Raw genomic sequence first — 7,135 nt, forward strand, 5'->3', positions numbered from 1 at the left:
AGATGACCAGGTCAGATCGCTGACAGATTGGGCTGCAGGTTTTCAGTTTGCTTGTGTAAATAACTCTGCTCTAGTTTTATGAGGTTTTCATTTCTGAGTATTTTTTCCTTAACAACAACAAAAAATTGTATTTTGTAAACAATAGAAACAAAAGTCTCAAATCCCTGTACCTGCTGCATCACATGGAGCCAAGCAGATTTGCAGCTGCACAAAGGGCAAAGCCTCTGACACCAAGCATGGTCGTGTGTACTGATCGTGCACATAGGCCCACGCCCTTCAGCTGCAGGTAACATTTACTGCAGGGGCGGGGGAAGGAGGCAAAACTGGGGGACTGAAGAAAATCTGTAGCTGAAGTGAGTACCTTCACTCCCTCAACAGAGTTGTGCCATCCTACTCACTTTAGATAGCGTCTGGATCTGCCTCTGGCTGGATGGCAGATCTTTGCTAGTCTCATAATCCAAAGCGCACAAAAGGAATAGCAGCACATTTAACTCCCAAGGCTATTCCACAACGTCAGGGTGGCCTGGCACAGAATGCAGCTCATACATATCCAGTGCCTGCAACAAATGGTGTTGGGATCCCAAGGCATCTAACACTCAGCCTCCAGCCCTTGCTGTAACACAGAGCGAAGAACCCACACACCCTGCAGCTGCACATTCTCCTGCTTCCTTGGGCATTCAGCAATTTGCTGGGCAATCAAGATTGTAACCACAGATAACCTTTCTGCTTATGATAAACTGCTGCTGGGTAAAGTGCTTGCTGCACAAAGCGTAGAAATTGTCCCCTATGGGGTAGTTTACATTTCATGGAAGTGCTTGCCCTAAGAGTCCTATTTCAGAAACACCTCAGACAGAGGCAGTGCATGACTGTTGCGGAGCCTCACTCTTTCTGTTCGAGGACATGTCTCATTCTAAATACCAAGTTTTTTTTCTAGGAATTCAAGTTTTCTCTTTAATGTTATTTCAACATAGCATTGTGTGAGAAGGACAGAGCCAGTACAAGGGGAGAAACTCTCCAAGGGGGGAAGAGGTCAAGCTAAAGAGGAAAAATAATGATCTCTTTCCATCATTTCAGACTTTAAAAGAAAACAGGCAACAAATGGTCTCAAAGAGAAGCCAGCACAAAGCACAGTTCATCATCCGATTCCCTTCCAAGAGTTCAAACAACAAAGCACTCGGGGGGGGGGGGGGGGAGGAAAGAACTGCTCTAATTTGTTTTTCCTTCCTGCCAGTATTCCTTCTCAAAGATGCCAACCAAACCCAACTGTCGGACCCTTTCCATCCTGCCCTGACCCTTGTGGCATCCCCCAGGTAAGTCTGATATGACTGCAGAGGAGACAGACCCTAAAGGGTCAGTTATAAAGTTAATGCTCCACTACAGCACATGGGAAAAATCATCCTCGACTATTGTTGCAGGCTCACTTCAGACTCGATCAGATGTTACTGGCCTACTTATGCTCTCCTCACATTTGCAAGTTTCCTCTGCAGCTACAATGGTTAGAACCATTCTCTGAGGTCTTGGTTTCTTCCTGTTTTTAATTAAAGCTCAGATTCTTAGGTACTCACATAACTCCAGGAACTTGGCGGCTGGAGCTTTTTTAATCCTGTCCTGTTTGTAATTATGCTTTAACCACATAAACCACTTAAAAAAGTTCTTATGTCTTTCTATATTTGTAGAAGCCAACAAACAACTGTTCTGTTTCTGAAATTAGCATAACTCCCTTGCACGGGAAGGATAATGAATCTCATCTGTGAAGTCATCTTCCCTGCTTCCACCAACATCTGGACAAGTAATCCCCTTTCACCAGCCTGTAAAGGCAGCTCCTCTTTGCACAGCTTCTGGTCACCATCAGTCTGCACCTCTGTCTTTCTCTTCTCTGTCTTCCCCCTTGACCAACACCTGGGAGCATTTCAGCCCTTTCTGAACCCACAGCTATTTTTGACAGTATGGTAAGAGCACACATCTCAGTGATGCAGGACTGACTAACAGGAGATGGAGACTGATGGCTCCCCATCATTCACAGCAGCTTCACCCACCTCAGCTTGAAACTGGTTTGACAGAGTATTTATGAGCAGAAGGCAGCCAGGCCTCCCTGCGTTGTCTCCTCTGAGAGGGAGATTAAAGGAGTCATTTATTTCAAAGGCAAGGATGTCTCTGAATGATATGAGTGAGCTTTTAGCCGGGAAGAGTTACAGCCTTAGCTGTCCCCCTCCTGCTACAAACCAAAGTCACAACATCTGCACCCTGATTTTCTTCCTGTGAACAAAAATAAGAACGACAACACTTGCCCAGAGCACTAAAGAACATGGCTGTATTACATGGAGAGGGCCAAGCAAGAGGCTGGTATTGTTAAGTGGCTCTTTCTGTCTTATTTGAAGGTGCACGCACCAAGGGCCGTGACTTACGACTGGGGCAGGCTTGACGCTGATCTGGTGTAAGGTGCAAGCATGAAGTGGTTGCTCTGTAAACTCAACAGTGTATGTAGCTGCCAGCTCATTTTAACCGGCTCATTCTAGATTGCGACACACACACACTCAAAGAGTCAAGTTGTAGATGATGCTTATTTCAAGTAACATTTCTGAATGTGTATACAACAAAGGACTGAATGGTTACAGTTATCTACGACTAATCGTTGAGGGAAACTTGGGGAAACGGTCTGCCAAGAGCTTGATTATGTCTTGAAAATCTGAGAGGCAGGCCACATGGGTGAGCAGCACTGTCCAACCCTGCTCCATGACACCAGAAAACACTTGCTCACCACCCTCCAGGTTTTCTGAAATGGATCCAGAGCTACATAGAAAAGACTCACAAGCAGTATTTGTTCTTGTCTGTGTTTTGCTTCTAACATCTATTCTGTCCGAATCCTTCCTTCATGAAGATTGTTTAGAAATATTATCAGAGATGAAACTCATTATGCTCTCATGAAAAATCTAGGTTTTAGATTTCTGTTTTTCTGCACCCTAGATTCTGTGCCTCTAAGTGGCATGTCATGCAGGGTGCATGCATTCCCACAGGGCTGAGCTGTAGCAGAAAAGCAAGTATTTCAGATCTGAATCATTTTGAACACAAAGGGCCAAATTCCTCCCCCATGTAAGCTGGCAGAGCCAAAGGTAGAGGGTGACCTGTTTCTGCATTCTGCACTTGAATCTCCCACTACAGACTATGGACACGAAGTTCCTTGCTGATGGCCTTGCTGATGTCTCTGAGTGTTCACATATTGATTTAGCAGGTCTTGGGCCTTTAACTGGGAATGTGGGGGAGATATCAAACGCAGGAGTATGAGGTATTTTCTCTCCCCCACATAGCCAGCTCTGGCTGGTATACACAGTGCAAAACAAGGCATACCATGTGACAGACGCATTGCAAACATCAGTCACAAGTGAAATACTTAGGTTATTCCAACACTAGCCTTAACACCTGCACTCCTCAAAAAAAAAAAAAACATAAGCCTAAGCTATGAACTGCTTCTCCTCACCCAACTGTTTTTACTCATCACCCAGGAATCCTCACTTTGTCCACATAACCTAGTTTAGTATTTATTGGGTTATGTGCTTTTTAAAAAATGTTGTTCTTGAGGACATGTTAACTTCCGCTCATTTTAAGGTTTCCTGAGTTGGACTCGTTGTTTCTCAAATCACAATGTACTGATCAAAAAACAGATCCTCTGCCTCGCCCTTATCTCTCTGGCTGCAGACTGCCACGTCTCCTTTCCCACAGATGACCAGGAAACTGCACAATGACAGCTGACATGTATGTGTTGGCTTAAACACATTTTACTTGAGGTCCTGAGAAAACATTCTCTCCTTCCACCACCTTGTCTTGCACAGAAGTTCAGATTTAACCCTCCTCTTTGTAGAGAAGAATAAAAATAGAAACGTCTCTATGGGCTTGTGGTTTTGCTGGTGGGTACCTGGTCACCCCACAAAATCAGCTTATCTGTCTAGCTATGAAAAACTGTTTCTCCAGTTCTCCCTTTAAAGCACTTACAAGCACCATCCTGCATCAGTGTGCTTTGCAAACTACTTGCAGATCAGCGTAAGGTTAGTCCTTCTAGTTAAAGCAGTGACCTGATTCTCAGGTAATACAGGGTCACTTCTAAGATCTGGCACAGATTTCTTGTATGAGCTAAGTTGCCTCTCTCTTTACAGCTTTTTTTCCCATCTTCGTCTCTTTAGAACTGGACTTTCCAAGGAGCCCAATGGATTGACACCTCCAATTTCAGATGGGGCAGGATATTTCACCTGTTTTGCAGATGCCAGCCTTAGGTAGCAAGCTTCCTGTGGGTTGGAGCTGAGCTGAGCATGCAGCCGCAGTATACAGCAGCTTGTGACATTGGTTTCAAGATCCATCAGACTACTGGTTCCACAGCTAGGGAATGGGATTGCTGCAGAAGACAACCCTAGCATGGAGCCAGAGGTGAATGGCTCACAGGCCACAGGTTGGTTGCCCTTCACCTAACAGTCTGAAGCTGAGCTATTACTGAAGGATAAATAAAAGCTGAGCTCTGCTGTTCAAAGTCATCATAGAGGTCTGTGCAGATCCCTGACCTCACAGAGATTTATTTGAATCGGAACACCAAAGCAATTCATCCTCTCCAAACAGCCCCATTCCTTGCTCTGTGTGCTCGCTACCCATGGAGCACAGCTATGCATTAGCTCCCCTCCTTCTCTCTCTGCACTTTTCTGCAGTGTATATTTGCTAAATATAATCTGACAGCTTACTTACTCAGGTCCACAGCCTCAACACCCATGCGTTGCTTCCCTGTGCCAGCAGCTCTATTTTACAAGTCAAGCCGTAGTCTCCCTCTCAGCTCATCTTGCATGAGGAATGAGCACATCCTCATGTCCTCTCCCTTTTCACACTCCACCCGTCTCTTCTGTTGGAAGGGGCTCACACAGCCATTTGCAGTAGCACATTCCTCCATTATCTAGCAGCCTCAGAGCCACACAACCAAGAATTAACTGTTGTGGTTGTTTTGTAAATGCCAGCCAGCCCTCAGCTCCACTTAGTTTTGTCTTCCTCCACTAGTTCTACTTTTGTCTTAATTCTAAGTCTCCTTGAAGCCATAATACATGTATAATTTCATTGCACAAGGGGGCTCTCACATCCATGTGGTATCTCACTATTTTTAGTAATTTCCTGCCCCACCAGCTTCAAAAAGTGCCCATATTCCTCCAGCGTGCATCCACTGAAATGTCCTATTGAAATCTGCCTTGTAGTAGTATTACCTGGCCTACTGTACACCAAATCTCAGGGACCTATTATTTATTCTAGAAAAGTCTGGTCCGTGCCACTATATGCAACATCTCCAGCCAAAGGATTCATTTTATCACTTGCTAGCTGTACTCTTTGATTTAGGAATTCATTGAGCGTTGTTTAAGTATATACACTGTTAGGATAAAGAGACTGATTTGGGGCAGAGACTGGCTACCATTTCTAACATGTAGGAAGGGGAAGAGAGAAGCACACACATACTGCCGGGCTACTTTTGTTCCTCTATTGTCAATCTGATTTTTCAAGCTGTTTTTATACCAAGAAAAAAAAGCAGACCAGACAAATCCTTATCTTAAAAAAATGTCTGGGAGCTCAGTGAATTCAGCAGTTCTTAGGATAAAATACCCGCAGTAGCCTTCCCCCTCCCCTACCTCCTCAGGAACCAGCAGTATTTCTCACTGCTTTCCATTAACTAGTTTTATTATCTGAATGTCTGCCCACATGAGTAATTGAGTGAGTCACATCGACAAAAGACTTGGTGGAGTTTTATGAGGAAGCTGCACTGCTACTTTTTTTTTAAATCACAGTTTAATTTACAGAATGAGGATTTTTAGCTGTGATGACAATTTCCAGACCAGTGCAGTAGTGGGAGAAAGAAACACAGAGGTGATAAGGATTACTAGTTCTTTAGGGTAATTGAGAAAATGTGATTGCTCGACTCAGTTTACCACACTGGAACACTACAGCTATAAGATATATAAAGGCCAATGCAGGATGCAGGTTTTGCAGTGTTTTTACGTTTACTGGGTGAAGTGGTCAACAAGCTTCCTCAAACACAGAAGAGGTTCTCTATGAACTACGCACATACAGCAACAGGCCCTACCTGGTTGTTACTGCTGTGCTGCTACTGCGATATGAAACCAGAGGCAAGATCCTTTTCTTTGCATTATGGCAATATTAGATATACAAAGATGCTGTTGTGGTTTAACCCGGCCGGCAGCTAAACACACAGCCGTTCGCTCACCCTCCCCTCTCCCTCTCTGGAATGGGGGAGAGAAATGGGAAAGTGAAGGCTGTGAGTTGAGATAAAGACAGTTTATTAAGACAGGGAAATAATAATAACAATAATAATAATAATAATAATAGTATTAATAATAATAATGTGTACGAAACAAGTGATGCACAATGCAATTGCTCACCACCTGCTGACCGATGCCCAGCCTATCCCCGAGCAGCCGGCCCCCCACCCCGGCCAGCCACCCCTATATATTGTTTAGCATGACGTCAGATGGTATGGAATACCCCTTTGGCCAGTTTGGGTCAGCTGTCCTGGGTCTGTCCCCTCCCAGCTCCTGCTGCACCCCCAGCCTGCTCGCTGGCAGGACAGAGTGAGAAGCTGTAAAGTCCTTGGCTTGGTGTAAGCACTGCTCTGCAACAATTAAAACATCAGCATGTTATCAGCGCTCTTCTCATCCTAATCCAAAACATAGCACCCTACCAGCTACTAGGAGGAAAATTAACTCTGTCCTAACTGAAACCAGGACAGATGCCTAGGCACTTAAATAGTCAGGTAGGTGCTTGATGGGATATTTGAAGTCCAAACACCTGAACAGCTTCAATAATTTAGTTTCTAGTTACTAAAAGCCACAACTATGTGCTAGGCTAATATATGAATAGTCAATGGCATTCAATGCAATCACACGGCATAAATAATAGTCACAGTCATACAAAGGTTTGCAGGCCTGGGCCCACGCCTGAGGTTAATTTAGAGCAGACTGTTAGCAAGCAATGATTTTTCTCCTTTCTCTTACAAGAAAAATGCCATCAAATCAAGGCATAGGCTCCTGCAAATTTAATATGAATTCTGCATGATAAAACACTAAGTGCTTCAAACACCCTCTCTGTTCCCAAATACCTCACT

The sequence above is a fragment of the Anser cygnoides genome, chromosome 6 (genome assembly GCF_040182565.1).
Source record: "Anser cygnoides isolate HZ-2024a breed goose chromosome 6, Taihu_goose_T2T_genome, whole genome shotgun sequence".
Lineage (NCBI taxonomy): Eukaryota > Metazoa > Chordata > Aves > Anseriformes > Anatidae > Anser > Anser cygnoides.